The sequence below is a fragment of the Taudactylus pleione genome, unplaced genomic scaffold (genome assembly GCF_031769625.1).
Source record: "Taudactylus pleione unplaced genomic scaffold, aTauple2 ptg001039l, whole genome shotgun sequence".
Lineage (NCBI taxonomy): Eukaryota > Metazoa > Chordata > Amphibia > Anura > Myobatrachidae > Taudactylus > Taudactylus pleione.
In genome coordinates, this window is record NW_028285440.1 from 1,051,010 (window position 1) to 1,074,826 (window position 23,817).

At 43.6% G+C, this 23,817-nt stretch overlaps 1 protein-coding gene across 1 annotated transcript in view; it reads left to right on the top strand.

Annotated features, from left to right (window-relative positions):
* Nucleotides 1–203: 203 nt before the first annotated feature.
* The window catches only part of LOC148454021 (uncharacterized), a 293,607-nt gene continuing 269,993 nt past the window's right edge, over nt 204–23,817 (top strand). The window contains 1 exon segment of the mRNA XM_088461339.1: nt 204–319. The gene's annotated coding sequence lies outside the window, so the exon portion shown is untranslated.

The window sequence follows — 23,817 nt, forward strand, 5'->3', positions numbered from 1 at the left end:
GACTACAGGGAAAGAGACATCCTGACAGTGAGCAGAGACTACAGGAAGAGACATCCTGACACTGAGCAAAGACTACAGGGAGAGAGATATCCTGACACTGAGCAGAGACTACAGGGAGAGAGACATCCTGACACTGAGCAGAGATTACAGGGAGAGAGATATCCTGACACTGAGCAGAGACTACAGGGAGAGAGATATCCTGACACTCAGCAAAGACTACAGGGAGAGAGACATAATGACAGTGAGCAGAGACTGCAGTGAGAGACAGCCTGTGACTAAGCAGAGAATGCAGCAGCCAATAAGGAGTGACAGGAGACTGGTGAGTGATCTTTCTTCCCTATAAATCACCTGGCCAATGTTCTCATCTACATACCCTGCTCTATCCGTACATGCCCGTCACCTGTAAGTGTATATCCGTACCTGCCCGTCACCTGTAAGTGTATATCCGTACCTGCCCATCACCTGTAAGTGTATATCCGTACCTGCCCATCACCTGTAAGTGTATATCCGTACCTGCCCGTCACCTGTAAGTGTATATCTGTACATGCCAGTCACCTGTAAGTGTATATCCTTACATGCCAGTCACCTGTAAGTGTATATCCGTACCTGCCCGTCACCTGTAAGTGTATATCCGTACATGCCAGTCACCTGTAAGTGTATATCCGTACATGCCCGTCACCTGTAAGTGTATATCCGTACCTGCCCGTCACCTGTAAGTGTATATCCGTACCTGCCCGTCACCTGTAAGTGTATATCCGTACCTGCCCGTCACCTGTAAGTGTATATCCGTACATGCCAGTCACCTGTAAGTGTATATCCGTACCTGCCCGTCACCTGTAAGTGTATATCCGTACCTGCCCGTCACCTGTAAGTGTATATCCGTACCTGCCCGTCACCTGTAAGTGTATATCCGTACCTGCCCGTCACCTGTAAGTGTATATCCGTACCTGCCCGTCACCTGTAAGTGTATATCCGTACATGCCAGTCACCTGTAAGTGTATATCCGTACCTGCCCGTCACCTGTAAGTGTATATCCGTACCTGCCCGTCACCTGTAAGTGTATATCCGTACCTGCCCGTCACCTGTAAGTGTATATCCGTACCTGCCCGTCACCTGTAAGTGTATATCCGTACCTGCCCGTCACCTGTAAGTGTATATCCGTACCTGCCCGTCACCTGTAAGTGTATATCCGTACCTGCCCGTCACCTGTAAGTGTATATCCGTACCTGCCCGTCACCTGTAAGTGTATATCTGTACCTGCCTGTCACCTGTAAGTGTATATCTGTACCTGCCTGTCACCTGTAAGTGTATATCCGTACCTGCCCGTCACCTGTAAGTGTATATCCGTACCTGCCCGTCACCTGTAAGTGTATATCCGTACCTGCCCGTCACCTGTAAGTGTATATCCGTACCTGCCCGTCACCTGTAAGTGTATATCCGTACCTGCCCGTCACCTGTAAGTGTATATCCGTACCTGCCCGTCACCTGTAAGTGTATATCTGTACCTGCCCGTCACCTGTAAGTGTATATCTGTACCTGCCTGTCACCTGTAAGTGTACACTGGTGGCCAAAATTGCGGACACATTTTGAAATTTGAATGTTTATCAACTTCGAATGCTTCTAAAAACTGTTTCACTTCACACACTGCAATGATTCATATATCAAATGAAAGGAAATTTAATGCTGAATTCAACACAATAAACAGAGGTCAAATATTTGCATTACAAGGGAAGTTATGCAGTGAAATCAACACTTAGGCTGAAAATCCCTGTGTACTTATAATGTTACTGTCCTATCAGTATTTCGTTGGGTATCCTTTAATTTTCAAGACCGCAGCACAGCGAGGTGATCCAGGATTGTGGTGTTAAGTGAAAACGGTCTTTTGTATGCAGCAATTGCGAGAGAAATTGGTGAGAATGTGACAACATCAGGAGTACGAAAGTTTTGTTTACGCTCTATGGAAACACAATCTATAAAACACAAAGAAGGAAAAGGCCGGAAAAAGTGCACAACAGCTGCTGATGATGGGAGAATAAAATGAATTTGCGTCAGGGACAGATGGATGTCATCTGCGGTCATTAGCAGTGAACTGAGTGCAACTAGTGTTTTTGTCAGTGCAAGAACGGAACGGAGAAGACTTACGGAGGTTGGCCTAAAAGGTAGGATTCCCCGAAAAAAGCCATTGCTGAATAAAAAGCAGCGGCAGAAACTAATACAGTGGGCAAAAGAACACATTATGGACAGAAGGTCAGTGGGGACAAGTGATATGGAGTGACGAAACTAAGATATCCATATTTGGTATTGATGGGAGAAAATGTGTGAGACGTCGCATCGGGGAAGAGGTACATCCAGATTTTATTCAAGCGACTACAAAGAATCCTACAAGTGTTATGATCTGGGCATGTACAGGCAGGTGCATAAATATTGGGACAGTGACAGAATTTTCATATTTTGGCCTCTATTCACCACCACAATGGCTTTGAAATGAACCAAACAAGATGTGCTTTACCTGCAGACTTTCAGATTTAATTTGAGGGTAATTACATCCAAATCAGGTGAACGGTGTAGGAATTACAACATTTTCTATATGGGACTATCAACTCAAAAGCTATTTCATGGACAGGTGTGGGCTATTCCCTCGTTATTTCATTATCAATTAAGCAGGTAAAAGGTCTGGAGTTGATTCTAGCTGTGACATTTGCATTTGGAATCAGTTGCTGTCGACTCTCAATATGAGATCCAAAGAGCTGTCACTATCAGTGAAGCAAGCCATCATTAGGCTGAAAAATCAAAACAAACCCATCAGTGAGATAGCAAAAACATTAGGTGTGGCCAAATCAACTGTTTGGAACATTCTTAAAAAGAAAGAACGCATCGGAGAGCTCAGCAACACCAAAAGACACGGAAAACAACTGTGGTGGATGACAGAAGAATTATTTCCCTGGTGAAGAAAAACCCCTTCACAACAGTTGGCCAAATCAAGAACACTCTCCAGGAGGTATGTGTATATGTGTCAAAGTCAACAATCAAGAGAAGACTTTACATCTTGTGGTGAACCCTCTATATTCACTTTTGTGAACCATTGTTAAGCCACAAAAACAGGAAGACCAGATTAGAGTTTGCCAAACAACATCTAAAAAAGCCATTACAGTTCTGGAACAACATCCTATGGACAGATGAGACAAAGATCAACTTGTACCAGAGTGATGGGAAGAGAAGAGTATGGAGAAGGAAAGGAACTGCTCATGATCCAAAACATACCACTTCATCAGTGAAGCATGGTGATGGTAGTGTCATGGCGTGGGCATGTATGGCTGCCAATAAAACTGGTTCCCTTGTATTTATTGATGATGTGACTGCTGACAAAAGCAGCAGAATGAATTCTGAAGTGTTTCGGGCAATATTATATGCTCATATTCAGTCAAATGCTTCAGAACTCATTGGACGGCGCTTCCTAGTGCAGATGGACAATGACCCGAAGCATACTGCAAAAGCAACCAAAGAGTTTTTTAAGGCTAAAAAGTGGAATGTTCTGCAATGGCCAAGTCAATCCCCTGACCTGAATCCGATTGAGCATGCATTTCACTTGATGAAGACAAAACTGAAGGGAAAATGCCCCAAGAACAAGCAGGAATTGAAGACATTTGCAGTAGAGGCCTGGCAGAGCATCACCAGGGATGAAACCCAGCGTCTGGTGATGTCTATGCGTTCCAGACTTCAGGCTGTAATTGCCTGCAAAGGATTTGCAACAAAGTATTAAAAAGTGAAAGTTAGATTTAGGATTGTTTAGTTTGTCCCATTACTTTTGGCCCCTTAAAAAGTGGGAGGCACATATAGAAACCGTTGTAATTCCTACACCGTTCACCTGATTTGGATGTCATTACCCTCAAATTAAATCTGAAAGTCTGCAGTTAAAGCACATCTTGTTTGTTTCATTTCAAAGCCATTGTGGTGGTGAATAGAGGCCAAAATCTGAAAATTCTGTCAATGTCCCAATATTTATGCACCTGACTGTATGACAGCAGATGCTGTTGGCCGCCTTTATGGCATAGATGGCACACTGAACAGGAGAAAGTACACTGACACCATCCTACAAATAAAAATTCTACCTTCTATCAGGGATCTTTTTCCAGATAATGCCCCATTTTTCTTCCAGCAGGATTCAGCTCCCTGCCACACTCTACAGACATACAAAAAGGGGTTCACAGAGAATGACATACAGGTGCTGGGATGGCCAGGAAACAGCCCAGACCTGAACTCCATAGAACATTTGTGGTTCTGTTTGAAAAAACTGGTACATCTGAGGCGTCCATCCAATAAAAGACAATTAATTGAGGCTATAATTGTCTCATGGCACCACATAATAAAGAAGTAAGAGCTCCAAACATTGGTTGGCTCAATGACACATCGCTGTGCTGCTGTCTTGAAAAATAAAGGAAACCCAACGAAATACTGATAGCACAGTAACATCATAAGTACACAGGGATTTTCACCCTAACTGTTGTTTTCACGGTATAACTTCCCTTGTAATACAAATATTTTACCTCTGTTTATTGTGTTGAATTCAGCATAAAATTTCCTTTAATTTGATATATGAATCATTGCAGTGTGTGAAGTGTAACAGTTTTTATTAGCATTCGAAGTTGAAAAACATTCAAATTTCAAAGAGCGTCCGCAATTTTGGCCACCACTGTATATCTGTACCTGCCTGTGACCTGTAAGTGTATATCTGTACCTGCCTGTGACCTGTAAGTGTATATCTGTACCTGCCTGTCACCTGTAAGTGTATATCTGTACCTGCCTGTGACCTGTACATGTATATCTGTACCTGCTTGTGACCTGTAAGTGTATATCTGTACCTGCCTGTGACCTGTAAGTGTATATCTGTACCTGCCTGTGACCTGTAAGTGTATATCTGTACCTGCCTGTCACCTGTAAGTGTATATCTGTACCTGCCTGTGACCTGTACATGTATATCTGTACCTGCTTGTGACCTGTAAGTGTATATCTGTACCTGCCTGTGACCTGTAAGTGTATATCTGTACCTGCCTGTGACCTGTAAGTGTATATCTGTACCTGCCTGTGACCTGTAAGTGTATATCTGTAACTGCCTGTGACCTGTACATGTATATCTGTACCTGCTTGTGACCTGTAAGTGTATATCTGTACCTGCCTGTGACCTGTAAGTGTATATCTGTACCTGCCTGTCACCTGTAAGTGTATATCTGTAACTGCCTGTGACCTGTAAGTGTATATCTGTAACTGCCTGTGACCTGTAAGTGTATATCTGTAACTGCCTGTGACCTGTACATGTATATCTGTACCTGCTTGTGACCTGTAAGTGTATATCTGTACCTGCCTGTGACCTGTAAGTGTATATCTGTACCTGCCTGTCACCTGTAAGTGTATATCTGTAACTGCCTGTGACCTGTAAGTGTATATCTGTACCTGCCTGTGACCTGTAAGTGTATATCTGTACCTGCCTGTCACCTGTAAGTGTATATCTGTACCTGCTTGTGACCTGTAAGTGTATATCTGTACCTGCCTGTGACCTGTAAGTGTATATCTGTACCTGCCTGTGACCTGTAAGTGTATATCTGTACCTGCCTGTGACCTGTAAGTGTATATCTGTACCTGCCCATCACCTGTAAGTGTATATCTGTACCTGCCTGTGACCTGTAAGTGTATATCTGTACCTGCCTGTCACCTGTAAGTGTATATCTGTACCTGCCTGTCACCTGTAAGTGTATATCTGTAACTGCCTGTGACCTGTACATGTATATCTGTACCTGCCTGTGACCTGTAAGTGTATATCTGTACCTGCCTGTGACCTGTAAGTGTATATCTGTACCTGCCTGTCACCTGTAAGTGTATATCTGTAACTGCCTGTGACCTGTACATGTATATCTGTACCTGCTTGTGACCTGTAAGTGTATATCTGTACCTGCCTGTGACCTGTAAGTGTATATCTGTACCTGCCTGTGACCTGTAAGTGTATATCTGTAACTGCCTGTGACCTGTACATGTATATCTGTACCTGCTTGTGACCTGTAAGTGTATATCTGTACCTGCCTGTCACCTGTAAGTGTATATCTGTACCTGCCTGTGACCTGTAAGTGTATATCTGTACCTGCCTGTCACCTGCAAGTGTATATCTGTACCTGCCTGTGACCTGTAAGTGTATATCTGTACCTGCCCATCACCTGTAAGTGTATATCTGCACCTGCCCGTGTCCTGTAAGTGTATATCTGCACCTGCCCATGACCTGTAAGTGTATATCTGTACCTGCCCGTCACCTGTAAGTGTATATCTGTACCTGCCTGTCACCTGTAAGTGTATATCTGTACCTGCCTGTGACCTGTAAGTGTATATCTGTACCTGCCTGTCACCTGTAAGTGTATATCTGTACCTGCCTGTCACCTGTAAGTGTATATCTGTACCTGCCCGTCACCTGTAGGTGTATATCTGTACCTGCCTGTCACCTGTAGGTGTATATCTGTCTCAGTGGTTGTGTAACTGCATTATTGGCCGTAATTGTGTACCTATGTCAGTGTCCGATTGACAATATTCCTGTGTCAGTCACTGTGTACCTGCATCAGTATCAGTATACCTGTGTCAGTACTAATCTAATTGTCTGAGTGTCGGTGTCTGTCTGTTACTCTGCACGTGAGTGTAAATGGTGCGTCTGAAGTATTTTCTTTCCTGAAGAATAAATTTTGCTCTGTCTACAGGTGCGAGAGATATAATAGACCATATACTGATACAGTGCGAGAGGTATAATAGATCATATACTGATACAGTGCGAGAGGTAGAATAGACCACATACTGATACAGGGTGAGAGGTATAATAGAGCATATACTGATACAGGGCGAGAGGTATAATAGAGCATATACTGATACAGGGCGAGAGGTAGAATAGACCACATACTGATACAGGGCGAGAGGTATAATAGAGCATATACTGATACAGTGCGAGAGGTATAATAGAGCATATACTGATACAGTGCGAGAGGTATAATAGATCATATACTGATACAGGGCGAGAGGTATAATAGAGCATATACTGATACAGGGCGAGAGGTATAATAGATCATATACTGATACAGTGCGAGAGATATAATAGATCATATACTGATACAGGGCGAGAGATATAATAGAGCATATACTGATACAGTGCGAGAGATATAATAGACCATATACTGATACAGGGCGAGAGGTATAATAGAGCATATACTGATACAGTGCGAGAGGTATAATAGATCATATACTGATACAGTGCGAGAGGTATAATAGATCATATACTGATACAGGGCGAGAGGTATAATAGATCATATACTGATACAGTGCGAGAGGTAGAATAGAGCACATACTGATACAGGGCGAGAGATATAATAGAGCATATACTGATACAGGGTGAGAGGTATAATAGAGCATATACTGATACAGGGCGAGAGATATAATAGATCATATACTGATACAGGGCGAGAGGTATAATAGATCATATACTGATACAGTGCGAGAGGTAGAATAGACCATATTCTGATACAGGGCGAGAGGTAGAATAGACCACATACTGATACAGGGTGAGAGGTATAATAGACCACATACTGATACAGGGCGAGAGGTAGAATAGACCATATTCTGATACAGGGCGAGAGGTAGAATAGACCACATACTGATACAGGGTGAGAGGTATAATAGAGCATATACTGATACAGTGCGAGAGGTAGAATAGACCATATACTGATACAGTGCGAGAGGTAGAATAGACCACATACTGATACAGGGTGAGAGGTATAATAGACCACATACTGATACAGTGCGAGAGGTATAATAGATCATATACTAATACAGGGCGAGAGATATAATAGAGCATATACTGATACAGTGCGAGAGGTAGAATAGACCACATACTGATACAGTGCGAGAGATATAATAGAGCATATACTAATACAGGGTGAGAGGTATAATAGACCATATACTGATACAGGGCGAGAGGTATAATAGATCATATACTGATACAGGGCGAGAGGTATAATAGAGCATATACTAATACAGTGCGAGAGGTATAATAGAGCATATACTGATACAGTGCGAGAGGTAGAATAGAGCATATACTGATACAGTGCGAGAGGTAGAATAGAGCATATACTGATACAGTGCGAGAGGTAGAATAGACCACATACTGATACAGTGCGAAAGGTAGAATAGAGCATATACAGATACAGTGCGAGAGGTATAATAGAGCATATACTGATACAGTGCGAGAGGTAGAATAGACCACATACTGATACAGGGCGAGAGATATAATAGACCACATACTGATACAGGGCGAGAGGTATAATAGAGCATATACTGATACAGTGCGAGAGGTATAATAGAGCATATACTGATACAGTGCGAGAGGTATAATAGAGCATATACTGATACAGTGCGAGAGGTATAATAGAGCATATACTGATACAGTGCGAGAGGTATAATAGACCACATACTGATACAGTGCGAGAGGTATAATAGAGCATATACTGATACAGTGCGAGAGGTATAATAGACCACATACTGATACAGTGCGAGAGGTATAATAGACCACATACTGATACAGTGCGAGAGGTATAATAGAGCATATACTGATACAGGGCGAGAGGTATAATAGACCATATACTGATACAGTGCGAGAGGTAGAATAGACCATATACTGATACAGTGCGAGAGATATAATAGACCATATACTGATACAGTGCGAGAGATATAATAGAGCATATACTGATACAGTGCGAGAGATATAATAGAGCATATACTGATACAGTGCGAGAGGTAGAATAGACCATATACTGATACAGTGCGAGAGGTATAATAGAGCATAAACTGATACAGGGCGAGAGGTATAATAGATCATATACTGATACAGTGCGAGAGGTATAATAGAGCATATACTGATACAGTGCGAGAGATATAATAGAGCATATACTGATACAGGGCGAGAGGTATAATAGACCACATACTGATACAGGGCGAGAGGTATAATAGAGCATATACTGATACAGTGCGAGAGATATAATAGACCATATACTGATACAGTGCGAGAGGTAGAATAGACCACATACTGATACAGGGTGAGAGGTAGAATAGACCATATTCTGATACAGTGCGAGAGGTAGAATAGACCACATACTGATACAGGGTGAGAGGTATAATAGAGCATATACTGATACAGGGTGAGAGGTAGAATAGACCACATACTGATACAGTGCGAGAGGTAGAATAGACCACATACTGATACAGTGCGAGAGGTATAATAGACCATATACTAATACAGGGCGAGAGGTATAATAGAGCATATACTAATACAGGGCGAGAGATATAATAGAGCATATACTAATACAGGGCGAGAGATATAATAGAGCATATACTGATACAGTGCGAGAGGTATAATAGAGCATATACTGATACAGTGCGAGAGGTATAATAGAGCATATACTGATACAGTGCGAGAGGTAGAATAGAGCATATACTGATACAGTGCGAGAGGTAGAATAGACCACATACTGATACAGTGCGAAAGGTATAATAGAGCATATACTGATACAGTGCGAGAGGTATAATAGAGCATATACTGATACAGTGCGAGAGGTAGAATAGACCACATACTGATACAGGGCGAGAGATATAATAGACCACATACTGATACAGGGCGAGAGGTATAATAGAGCATATACTGATACAGTGCGAGAGGTATAATAGGGCATATACTGATACAGTGCGAGAGGTATAATAGAGCATATACTGATACAGTGCGAGAGGTATAATAGAGCAGAGGTATAATAGACCATATACTGATACAGTGCGAGAGATATAATAGAGCATATACTGATACAGTGCGAGAGATATAATAGAGCATATACTGATACAGTGCGAGAGGTAGAATAGACCATATACTGATACAGTGCGAGAGGTATAATAGAGCATAAACTGATATAGGGCGAGAGGTATAATAGATCATATACTGATACAGTGCGAGAGGTATAATAGAGCATATACTGATACAGGGCGAGAGGTATAATAGAGCATATACTGATACAGTGCGATAGGTAGAATAGACCACATACTGATACAGGGCGAGAGGTATAATAGAGCATATACTGATACAGGGCGAGAGGTATAATAGAGCATATACTGATACAGGGCGAGAGGTATAATAGAGCATATACTGATACAGGGCGAGAGGTATAATAGAGCATATACTGATACAGTGCGAGAAGTATAATAGAGCATATACTGATACAGGGCGAGAGATATAATAGAGCATATACTGATACAGTGCGAGAGGTATAATAGAGCATATACTGATACAGTGCGAGAGGTATAATAGAGCACATACTGATACAGTGCGAGAGGTATAATAGATCATATACTGATACAGGGCGAGAGGTATAATAGAGCATATACTGATACAGTGCGAGTGGTATAATAGACCACATACTGATACAGTGCGAGAGGTATAATAGAGCATATACTGATACAGTGCGAGAGGTATAATAGACCACATACTGATAGAGCATATACTGATACAGTGCGAGTGGTATAATAGACCACATACTGATACAGTGCGAGAGGTATAATAGAGCATATACTGATACAGTGCGAGAGGTATAATAGACCACATACTGATAGAGCATATACTGATACAGTGCGAGAGGTATAATAGATCATATACTGATACAGTGCGAGAGGTATAATAGACCATATACTGATACAGTGCGAGAGATATAATAGAGCATATACTGATACAGGGCGAGAGGTAGAATAGACCACATACTGATACAGTGCGAGAGATATAATAGACCATATACTGATACAGGGCGAGAGGTATAATAGAGCTCATACTGATACAGTGCGAGAGGTATAATAGATCATATACTGATACAGGGCGAGAGGTAGAATAGACCATATACTGATACAGTGCGAGAGGTATAATAGACCACATACTGATACTTGGCGAGAGGTAGAATAAACCACATACTGATACAGTGCGAGAGGTATAATAGAGCATATACTGATACAGTGCGAGAGGTAGAATAGACCACATACTGATACAGGGTGAGAGGTATAATAGAGCATATACTGATACAGGGCGAGAGGTATAATAGAGCATATACTGATACAGGGCGAGAGGTAGAATAGACCACATACTGATACAGGGCGAGAGGTATAATAGAGCATATACTGATACAGTGCGAGAGGTAGAATAGAGCATATACTGATACAGTGCGAGAGGTAGAATAGAGCATATACTGATACAGTGCGAGAGGTAGAATAGAGCATATACTGATACAGTGCGAGAGGTATAATAGAGCCTATACTGATACAGTGCGAGAGATATAATAGACCATATTCTGATACAGTGCGAGAGGTATAATAGAACATATACTGATACAGTGCGAGAGGTATTATAGAGCATATACTGATACAGTGCGAGAGATATAATCGACCATATTCTGATACAGTGCGAGAGGTATAATAGAGCATATACTGATACAGTGCAAGAGGTATAATAGATCATATACTGATACAGTGCGAGATTTATAATAGAGCATATACTGATACAGTGCGAGAGATATAATAGAGCATATACTGATACAGGGCGAGAGATATAATAGAGCATATCCTGATACAGGGCGAGAGGTATAATAGACCATATACTGATACAGGGCGAGAGGTATAATAGACCATATACTGATACAGTGCGAGAGGTATAATAGAGCATATATTGATACAGTGCGAGAGATATGAGAGCATATACTGATACAGGGCGAGAGGTATAATAGAGCATATACTGATACAGGGCGATATGTACAATAGAGCATATGCTGATACAGGGTGAGAGGTATAATAGAGCATATACTGATACAGGGCGGGAGGTATAATAGAGCATGTACTGATACAGGGCGAGAGGTATAATATAGCATATCCTGAAACAGTGCGAGAGGTATAATAGAGCATATACTGATACAGGGCGAGAGATATGAGAGCATATACTGATACAGGGCGAGAGGTATAATAGAGCATATACTGATACAGGGCGATATGTACAATAGAGCATATGCTGATACAGGGTGAGAGGTATAATAGAGCATATACTGATACAGGGCGGGAGGTATAATAGAGCATGTACTGATACAGGGCGAGAGGTATAATAGAGCATATACTGATACAGTGCGAGAGGTATAATAGAGCATATACTGATACAGGGCGAGAGGTATAATAGAGCATATACTGATACAGGGTGAGAGGTATAATAGAGCATGTACTGATACAGTGCGAGAGGTATAATAGACCATATACTGATACAGGGCGAGAGGTATAATAGAGCATGTACTGATACAGTGCTAGAGGTATAATAGACCATATACTGATATTCAATTGTTTTGCCCTCCCCTCCCATGCGTCCAACAGGAGATATTCAATTGTTGCTCCTGTCGGGCGTGATCAGCTGCCGGCGCACCATTTCAGCTCATACCCTTCGGGGGGTGCGAGCTGATATGGGTGAAAAGTGGCCTGTTTGGCCACCCAAATGGCACTTTTCGCGATCGCGCCCAGCACTTTGGGGGTAGCCATTTCATGCGGCTAATCCCGACCTCTATGAGCACAATCAGCGCGATAACAGGCATCAATTGAATAGTGCCCCGCAACCTCCTGTCACTTTAGATAGATTGGGCGCGCTAAAACAATTGAATAGCGCCCACAGTCTGTACACTTGATGCACTATGCAATCTGTTGTTCATCGGCTGAACGAATGACATATCGCATAGTGGGGTCTATTCACTAAGCATTGGAGAGAGGTAAAGTGGAAGGAGATAAAGTACCAACCAATCAGCTCCTAACTGCCATGTTACAGGTTGTGTTTGAAAACTGATAGGAGCTGATTGGTTGGTAATTTATCACTCTCCACTTTATCTCTTTCCAAGGCTTTAGCCATTTTTGGTTAAAAATGTGGGACTTGGTACAGAACCCCTTGGACAGCCCCTAATGACAAATAAGGCAAAAATAAATTTTTAATTGGCTTAATTTGGCCAATAATGACGTCATTTATATGGAGAAAACAAATAAGTGGGTTAAAGTAGTGAGTCTGGTATTTGGGGGGCTGTATGGATGGGTCAGGTGTTGGGGGGGCTGTATGGATGGGTCAGGTGTTGGGGGGGCTGTATGGATGGGTCAGGTGTTGGGGGGGCTGTATGGATGGGTCAGGTGTTGGGGGCGCTGTATGGATGGGTCAGGTATATGGGGAGCTGTATGGATGGGTCAGGTATATGGGGGGGCTGTATGGATGGGTCAGGTATATGGGGGGGCTGCATGGATGGGTCAGGTGTTGGGGGGGCTGTATGGATGGGTCAGGTGTTGGGGGGGCTGTATGGATGGGACAGGTGTTTGTGGGGCTGTATGGATGGGACAGGTGTTGGGGGTGCTGTATGGATGGGACAGGTGTTTGTGGGGCTATATGGATGGGAAAGGTGTTGGGGGGGCTGTTTGGATGGGACAGGTGTTTGTGGGGCTGTATGGATGGGACAGGTGTTGGGGGGGCTGTAGGGATGGGACAGGTGTTTGGGGGGCTGTAGGGATGGGACAGGTGTTGGGGGGGCTGTAGGCATGGGACCGGTGATGGGGGGGCTGTATGGATGGGTCAGGTGTTTTAGACATTGCCGTTGGCTGCACTTGGTGTATTTAAAAAAATAAATAAAACTGCACTTTTTGGACTCAAAAATATACTTGCACCCATTTTAATATACCCCCAATTTAACTGCAGCATTTATTTTGTCCAAAAAAATTAGCTTTTTATAATTTTTCCTCACATACAAATATGCACAAAACAGCCATTTGACACAATTTAAGAACACCAAATACTTTAATTAGAGCGACTAATACACTTCTACATTGATTTCCTATGTCAGATACTTTTCACAGGTTACTCCACGAACCATTTTCATGCGAATGCGTTTTCGCATCTTTTGTAATAGGATAGTGCGAAAAACTGGAGCGCGCATAGACAAAAGACGTGAAAATATCGCACCAAAACATCCGAAGTGTGCAAAAACTTCACCGCTGTCAAGTTTCGCTTTATCACATCTATTTGTTTTTATCCAAAGCCAATCTAAATATCTGATGCCATTTGTCCTCTTCAGATGGGTTTGACACAGGGGAGTAGCAAGGGTGGTTCCAGTGGAGCATGAGTTTCGGGCGCCAAAATGGACAGAGGGCGCCATCCAGGGTTCTGGAATTCATGGGGCGCTGCACAGTATGATGGCCGCCAGTTAGTTTTATCTCGGTTTGTTTGCTCTATATCCTGCCCAGATTGCCTCCCCTCCGGCCCTCCCTCCACTGTGATCATCTGTCACCTCCCCTCTGGCCCTCCCTCCTCTATAATCATCTTCTGTCACCTCCCCTCCAGCCCTCCCTCCTCTGTGATCATCTATCATCTTCTGTCACCTCCCCTCCGGCCCTCCCTCCTCTGTGATCATCTTCTGTCACCTCCCCTCCGGCCCTCCCTCCTCTGTGATCATCATCTGTCACCTCCCCTCCGGCCCTCCCTCTGTGATCATCATCTGTCACCTCCCCTCCGGCCCTCCCTCCTCTGTGATCATCTTCTGTCACCTCCCCTCCGGCCCTCCCTCCTCTGTGATAATCATCTGTCACCTCCCCTCCGTCCCTGCCTCCTCTGTGATCATCATCTGTCACCTCCCCTCCGGCCCTCCCTCCTCTGTGATCATCTTCTGTTACCTCCCCTCCGGCCCTCCCTCCTCTGTGATCATCTTCTGTCACCTCCCCTCCGGCCCTCCCTCCTCTGTGATCATCATCTGTCACCTCCCCTCCGGCCCTCCCTCTGTGATCATCATCTGTCACCTCCCCTCCGGCCCTCCCTCCTCTGTGATCATCATCTGTCACCTCCCCTCTGGCCCTGCTTCCTCTGTGATCATCATCTGTCACCTCCCCTCTGGCCCTGCTTCCTCTGTGATCATCATCTGTCGCCTCCCCTCCAGCCCTCCCTCCTCTGTGATCATCTTCTGTTACCTCCCCTCCAGCCCTCCCTCCTCTGTGATCATCATCTGTCACCTCCCCTCCGGCCCTCACTCCTCTGTGATCATCTGTCACCTCCCCTCCGGCCCTCCCTCCTCTGTGATCATCATCTGTCACCTCCGCTCCGGCCCTCCTCTGAGATCATCATCTGTCACCTCCCCTCTGGCCCTCCCTCCTCTGTGATCATCTCCTGTCACCTCCCCTCCGGCCCTCCCTCCTCTGTGATCATCATCTGTCACCTCCCCTCCAGCCCTCCCTCCTCTGTGATCATCTTCTGTCACCTCCCCTCCAGCCCTCCCTCCCCTGTGATCATCTTCTGTCACCTCCCCTCCAGCCCTCCCTCCCCTGTGATCATCTGTCACCTCCCCTCCGGCCCTCCCTCCTCTGTGATCATCATCTGTCACCTCCCCTCCCTCCTCTGTGATCATCTTCTGTCACCTCCCCTCCAGCCCTCCCTCCCCTGTGATCATCTTATGTCACCTCCCCTCCAGCCCTCCCTCCTCTGTGATCATCATCTGTCACCTCCCCTCCGGCCCTCCCTCCTCTGTGGTCATCTGTTACCTCCCCTCCGGCCCTCCATCCTCTGTGATCATCCTCTGTCACCTCCCCTCCAGCCCTCCCTCCTCTGTGATCATCTTCTGTCACCTCCCCTCTGGCCCTCCCTCCTCTGTGATCATCATCTGTCACCTCCCCTCCGACCCTCCCTCCTCTGTGATCATCTTCTGTCACCTCCCCTCCAGCCCTCCCTCTTCTGTGATCATCTTCTCTCACCTCCCCTCCAGCCCTCCCTTCTCTGTGACCATCTTCTGTCACCTCCCCTCCAGCCCTCCCTCCCCTGTGATCATCTTCTGTCACCTCCCTTCCAGCCCTCCCTCCTCTGTGATCATCTTCTGTCATCTCCCCTCCGGCCCTCCCTCTGTGATCATCATCTGTCACCTCCCCTCCGGCCCTTTCTCCTCTGTGATCATCTTCTGTCATCTCCCCTCCGGCCCTCCCTCTGTGATCATCATCTGTCACCTCCCCTCCGGCCCTTTCTCCTCTGTGATCATCTTCTGTCATCTCCCCTTACCTGTCAAATTGATTACATTCACACCTATTTAATTCCCTCCCCTCTCTACCCTGTGATTGGCTCTTTGCCCCTGTCCACTGCTTTCTTATTGGCTTCTGTCACCACCCTTCTCTGATCAACTTTGCCCCTACCATCTCTTTTTCTTATTGGCTTCTGTCACTGGCACTCTACTTGGCTTTGCCCTTATCTGCTCCTTTGTTATTGGCCTCTGTCACCTCCCCTCTCTGATCAGCACTTTCCCCTCTTTTTGATCCCCTCCCTCCTTCTCTCATTCATTCATTGTGCTTCAATGGATTTAATAGTTACATATATGAGGTAATCCTAAACTTCAATTATAAGGTATGAGCACGGGCATATTTATAATGGGTCGGAGGAAGGGGGCCACACCGCACACCCTGCACCCATAAAACATACCTCTCCGGAGTCCCACGTTGACTCCGATGTTTCCGCCTGTAAAAACGGCTGGAAAATAGCCGCTGCGCCCATTTTCCCATTGTTTGCGCATGCGCAGTACAGGGAAAATGGCAGTCATGGCCATTTTCCCGGTGACCTGGGCATGCACTATAGACTCTGGGCACACTCTAGTGCCCAGAGTCTATAAGTGCGACGCTGGCCACGCACCGCTCAATGCACAGCCGGCCGTCGGACAGAGAAGAGGGGGCCCATGTTGGAGACTGCACACGGACCCCCTCCTCTCTAGAAACGCCCCTTTGTATGAGTTTAAAAAGAGTCACTGCTTTGCTATATAAAGTAATGGGGGTGTTCCCAGGCATGACCATACAGTGTTATTTGAAGGTCTATGTGAAAGGAAAATATTAGGAGACCTGAAATATTAATAATGGTGGTAGACAGAACATGATTAGTAGTACTCACCTTAATATAGGTGCAATGTAAATTTACAAAGTAGGAGCATAGTTAAGAAGGGAGCTTCCCATAGGTGTTCGCACTCCAATGAAAGCGGCTTGGGGCCGTAACTGCATTCATAAGCTGTGCACCCTGTGGAATCTCACTCTAGCACATGTTTTCTGTCAATTTAAGTTAAATGATCAGAAAATATAATACAATCTCCTCTATTGACTAATAACAATGATTCAAAAGAGATAAGTCAGATCCTAGGTGCTAAACATAAATAAAGCAGTGCCCAAGGAGCTACTCCTTACTGTCAGTGCATTCTATTCCTCTTTGCCCAGCGTGATACTGCCGCTGACCATACTCCACTGGCACAGTTCAGTACAGGAGGGGGGGGTGCTATGACATGCACTTTCTCAGAGCGCCATGTTTTCACGCTACTCCTCTGGTGTGACACACGTTTTGCAGACTCCTTCCTGTTGGTGTCTAGCATGGTCTAGGGAGAGGTCTTCCCTTGAAGTCCATGCTAGGTGTGTGAAAGTCATCTATATACAGTGCTGGGGACAGGTCTTCCCTTGAAGTCCATGCTAGGTGTGTGAAAGTCATCTATATACAGTGCTGGGGACAGGTCTTCCCTTGAAGTCCATGCTAGGTGTGTGAGTCATCTATATACAGTGTATGGGGACAGGTCTTCCCTTGAAGTTCATGCTAGGTGTGTGAGTCATCTATTACAGTGTATGGGGACAGGTCTTCCCTTGAAGTTCATGCTAGGTGTGTGAGTCATCTATATACAGTGTATGGGGACAGGTCTTCCCTTGAAGTATATGCTAGTGTGTGAAAGTCATCTATATACAGTGTATGGGGACAAATTAATGCATCAAGAGGATATGTGGGGTTGGTCTTAAGGATGTTTATAGTTCATATTTCCCTATACCTTGTGTAAATAAGTTTGCATATTAATTTATTCCTCTATTTCTAGTACCATATACAAGATGCACAATTTATATTATTTTATTTTTTTCCATCATAACATTTTTATTGAATATATGCAAAAATATATTGTAGGGGAACAGAAAAAAGAATATGGGAAAACAAAAAACATAAAAGGGGGGATAGGGGAAACGGGTCATACACAGGCATCAGTAAACTAATAAACCAGAAATAACAAAATGTATTGATCAATCGTCTGAATCTACCATCGGAGTTTCATTTAAATTAAAAAGGGGGAGGGGCTCCGAGGAGTAGCATGTGCAGGGGGGCACCCTTACCCTCTGTAACATATACAGTCAGGTCCATAAATATTGGGACATTGACAGAATTTTCAGATTTTGTCCTCTATTCACCACCACAATGGCTTTGAAATGAAACAAACAAGATGTGATTTAACTGCAGACTTTCAGATTTAATTTGAGGGTAATTACATCCAAATCAGGTGAACGGTGTAGGAATTACAACGGTTTCTATATGTGCCTCCCACTTTTTAAGGGGCCAAAAGTAATGGGACAAACTAAACAATCCTAAATCTAACTTTCACTTTTTAATACTTTGTTGCAAATCCTTTGCAGGCAATTACAGCCTGAAGTCTGGAACGCATAGACATCACCAGACACTGGGTTTCATCCCTGGTGATGCTCTGCCAGGCCTCTACTGCAAATGTCTTCAGTTCCTGCTTGTTCTTGGGGCATTTTCCCTTCAGTTTTGTCTTCATCAAGTGAAATGCATGCTCAATCAGATTCAGGTCAGGGGATTGACTTGGCCATTGCATAACATTCCACTTTTTAGCCTTAAAAAACTCTTTGGTTGCTTTTGCAGTATGCTTCGGGTCATTGTCCATCTGCACTAGGAAGCGCTGTCCAATGATTTCTGAAGCATTTGACTGAATATGAGCATATAATATTGCCCAAAACACTTCAGAATTCATTCTGCTGCTTTTGTCAGCAGTCACATCATCAATAAATACAAGGGAACCAGTTCCATTGGCAGCCATACATGCCCACGCCATGACACTACCACCACCATGCTTCACTGATGAGGTGGTATGTTTTGGATCATGAGCAGTTCCTTTCCTTCTCTTCTCTTCCCATCACTCTGGTACAAGTTTATCTTTGTCTCATCTGTCAATAGGATGTTGTTCCAGAACTGTAATGGCTTTTTTAGATGTTATTTGGCAAACTATAATCTGGTCTTCCTGTTTTTGTGGCTCACCAATGGTTTGCATCTTGTGGTGAACCCTCTATATTCACTCTTGTGAAGTCTTCTCTTGATTGTTGACTTTGACACATATACATCTACCTCCAGGAGAGTGTTCTTGATTTGGCCAACTGTTGTGAAGGGGTTTTTCTTCACCAAGGAAATAATTCTTTTGTCATCCACCACAGTTGTTTTCCATGGTCTTCCGGGTCTTTTGGTGTTGCTGAGCTCTCCGTTGCATTCTTTCTTTTTAAGAATGTTCCAAACAGTTGATTTGGCCACACCTAATGTTTTTGCTATCTCTCTGATGGGTTTGTTTTGATTTTTCAGCCTAATGATGGCTTGCTTCACTGATAGTGACAGCTCTTTGGATCTCATATTGAGAGTTGACAGCAACTGATTCCAAATGCAAATGTCACACCTAGAATCAACTCCAGACCTTTTACCTGCTTAATTGATAATGAAATAACGAGGGAATAGCCCACACCTGTCCATGAAATAGCTTTTGAGTTGATAGTCCCATTACTTTTGGCCCCTTAAAAAGTGGGAGGCACATATTGAAACTGTTGTAATTCCTACAACGTTCACCCGATTTGAATGTAATTACCCTCAAATTAAATCTGAAAGTCTGCAGTTAAAGCACATCTTGTTTGTTTCATTTCAAAACCATTGTGGTGGTAAATAGAGGCCAAAATCTGAAAATTCTGTCAATGTCCCAATATTTATGGACCTGACTGTATATGCCATGGAAGCCACTTCATAATAGGAGAAGAAAGGGTTGTAGAATAAGGAACCTCTTTAGTCTCCATTTCAAATTGAAATTGAGTTTTAGAAATAACTTTCACAAATGGAGGACTGGGATTTCCAATGTTGGGCTATGGTGGTCCTGGCCGATATTAAAATGTGACCAAGGACATAGGGCAGATTTAGGAACAGTGGAGGGATACCAATGTAGGAAGGCTAAGGAGGGGTCTGGGGTTAAATTGAGGCCTAAACATGATATATAAGGGTAAACACTTCCATCCAAAAAGGGCGTAAAACAGGACATTCCCAAAAAACATGGAACATAGAACCGTCAGTATGGCAGAGACGCAGGCCACATCTCATAAAGTTTAGAGGGAGTTAAGTACAATCTATTTAAAACTTTCACATTCATTTCAGTATGATTGGTGCATTTAGAGAGCGAGAAGGAGGAAAGGTGAATAGTTTCCAACTATTTAAGGGTGAAAGTATGTTGCAGATCAATCTCCCATTTAAGCTGAACTAGGGACTAATCCGTCAAATCTGGGGGGGAACAGTAAAAATACCAGTAAGATATGGCACCACTGGAAGAAGGTCTAGTCAATCTGCCTAGAACCCAATCCGGGGGTGATTAAAACACATTGGGATCAGTATACATACTATCAACCCAATATTTAAGTTGGAAGTAATAGAACCAGGCTGAGGAACTTAAATTAAATTTAATACAAGTGTCAGAGAATAGTAATATGGAAGATGGGGAATGGAAATCTGTCAGAAACCCGATACCTAGATGCATCCAAAAGGAGATATGCAGATGAGCAGAGACCTATCGAATGCCTGGAGGGAAACATTACTTGTGGGAATGGTAAACTCAAAATGGCTCTTGTGCTTAAGATCGCAAACTCATAGGACGTTGAGGACAGTTGCTGGGAACAATGGAGGTTGTGGACGGAGCTGACGGGGAAATCAATTGATATTTTAATAGAATACCCTTTCAAAAGCGCTCCCAAATACCTGCTTTTACTGTGGGCCCTTTGAATAGAGTTGACATATCTATTTTTTTATATGGACAAAAGATGCTTCAAAGTTACATATCTGGTAACATTGCTCCTGCTATGCCCATATCTCTGCAATGATAATTACTACGTTCACAAGCAGATGTGTGAGGGCGGTGCGATCATATAGATATGTCTGTCTGACTTGTGGTCACTAAAGATGCAAATGTGAATTAGTCCCAATGAGTCTGGGGAAATGTGTAATCAGTGTGGAGATAGAAAGGTGGTTGGACACATGACAGAGAAGTTATGGGGGAAAGATAGATTTGGGTTTCATCTAGTGGTAGTGAAGCCACAGGAGTATATGCGTTCACTGACAGGAGAGGAGTAGATGGAGAACAGTAGAGAGACAGAGCCTTGTCAGCAGAGAGGTCAATGAGCACTTCTCAATAGAATTACAAGGTCCAATCAGGCAAAATCTTAAGAATATAACATTTATATGGAACAATTATGCAGTGATCAATGCTGTCACTACAGCTAGTTACAATGTATCAGCAACTTCAAAAACATTCTTCTTAGTATTAGGCATTCTCATTGGTATAAGGCTAAAGCTCACCACCTTTGCTTCTATACTTCTTTTGTGCTGCTTATCCTACTATGGGGGTGCACCACTACCCAAAAACAAATCCAAAAGAAAAATGTGAGCAAGACACTAGCACTGGAAAGAGATAACTTGCACTTGAGACAAGTATTGGTTTCCACAAAGTTTGCTGCTTAAGTGTTTTTAGACCTTATTGTCAGGTATACTGAGCTATCATTACAGCATTACATAAGTGTCAGATGTTACTATGGTATACTGAGGTAACATTGCAGCATTACATAAGTGTCAGATGTTACTATGGTATACTGAGGTAACATTACAGCATTTCATAAGTTTCACAGGCTTTTATTGACAATTACATTAAGTTTATGCAGAGTGTCAATATTTGCAATGTTGACCCTTCTTTTTGAAGACCTCTGCAATTCGCCCTGGCCTGCTGTCTGTCACAGAAAACTGATTTCTCATCAGCATGGGCATAACTGCATATTGTGGGTACAAACATGTAAAGTCCCCATGTCAATTTGTAAGTAATGTCATTTGTGTGTGGAAGATGACAAAACTCTTCTGGACTAATTCCCCTTTGAAAGGTGGGCAACAGAGGTTATAAAGAAGGTCTCTTTCACATCATCAGCCATAATTATGTCAAATTGTATATAGCATATAAGAAAGATGTGCAGGGAAATTACAGGACATCTGGCCAGGCCCTTGATAACCAGTCTTCAAGAGCCCTGTGTTCTGTTTAGGGTCAGAGATCAAAGAATGGTTAGTTATACCAGAGACATTCAGTCTATAGATGTGTGTATTCCCTCACCTAATTAGCGGGTATGTTTATTAACATAAGCCTATGATCCAAAACCTCACAAAGAGCTGAAGGTATATTGAAAGAACCCCTGCTCAGGTGGTCAAGCTGGAAAACCCTCTGAGCTAACAAGGGTTAAAATCACCCCAGGGAGGGGGTCGGGGGATGCCTGGAGAAAGCAAGCATAAATATTTGATTCAATCCTATTTTGTTCATTCTGCATGAGGCTGTCAAAAGATACAGATGTTCCGGAGTTTTCCATCGGGATGGCCTCATCCCAGAACCACTTAAGTCGATGTGGTCCGAGTGGTTTGTTTCTCCAATTTTGATATTTTATTTTATTTCTGGAAATTGTGAGTAATTGTGTGATTCCTTTTAACATTATTATATTCTTGTAACTTTTTGTAACTAAGCTTTGAAGATATTCTTGAATTAAACATTAATTCTATTCCTGGATCTCTGTTTTTATGACTCAAGGCCTCATATGGCTCATGTTATTTATTTTATTAATTATTTATAATTGTGTGTGCAGGTGGAAGCAGAGGGCCACCTTAAGCTTTAGCATTATAGTTTTTTCTGCTGGTGGCAGTTACCCGGTTTAACCACACATGCTGAGTTAACCTGTAAAAGTCACGGGTGGTGATTCTCAGATTGGTGTATGAGGAGGGTCGGTCTGCAGGATTGTGACACTGTCAATCAACTTCTGGGCCACATACTGACTGATGGCCACCCATTCTTGCCTAATCAATGCTTGGAGTTTGTCAGAATTTGTGGGTTTTTATTTGTCCATCTGCCTCTTGAGGATTGACCACAAATTCTCAATGGGATTAATGTCTGGGAAGTTTCCTGGCCATGGACCTAAAATTTTGATGTTTTGTTCCCCGAGCCACTTAGTTATCACTTTTGCTTTATAGCAAGGTGGTGCTCCATCATGCTGGAATAGGCATTGTTCATCACCAAACTGTTCTTGGATGGTTGGGAGAAGTTGCTCTTGGAGGATGTTTTGGTACAATTCTTTGTTCATGGCTGTGTTCTTAGGCAATATTTAGCCCACTCCCTTGGCTAAGAAGCAAACCCCACACATGAATGGTCTCAGGATGCTTTACTGTTGGCATGACACAGGATGAAGACTTTTGGAGGATGGCCTGGTGTCAAGGAGGGCAGCAAAGACATCAGGGACAGACTGATTTTCTGCAAAAGGTACAGGGATTGGACTGCTGAGGACTGGGGTAAAATTTTCTCTAATGAATCCCCTTTCAGATTGTCTGGGTGCTACCACCAGCTGCTTCTCTAGTTTTTCCATCTTGGCTCACTAGCCGTACCAGGGCCCTCAAGGACACATCCAAGCTGCTTACCACCATTTCGGCTCTCAAAACCACATCTCGGCTCACTAGCCACTCCAGGGCCCTCGAGGCCACATCTGAGTCTCTACCACTTCAGCTCTCAAAGTCATAACCCGGCTCTTAAGTCACACCCCGGCCCTCAAGGCACAGATCTGTATCCA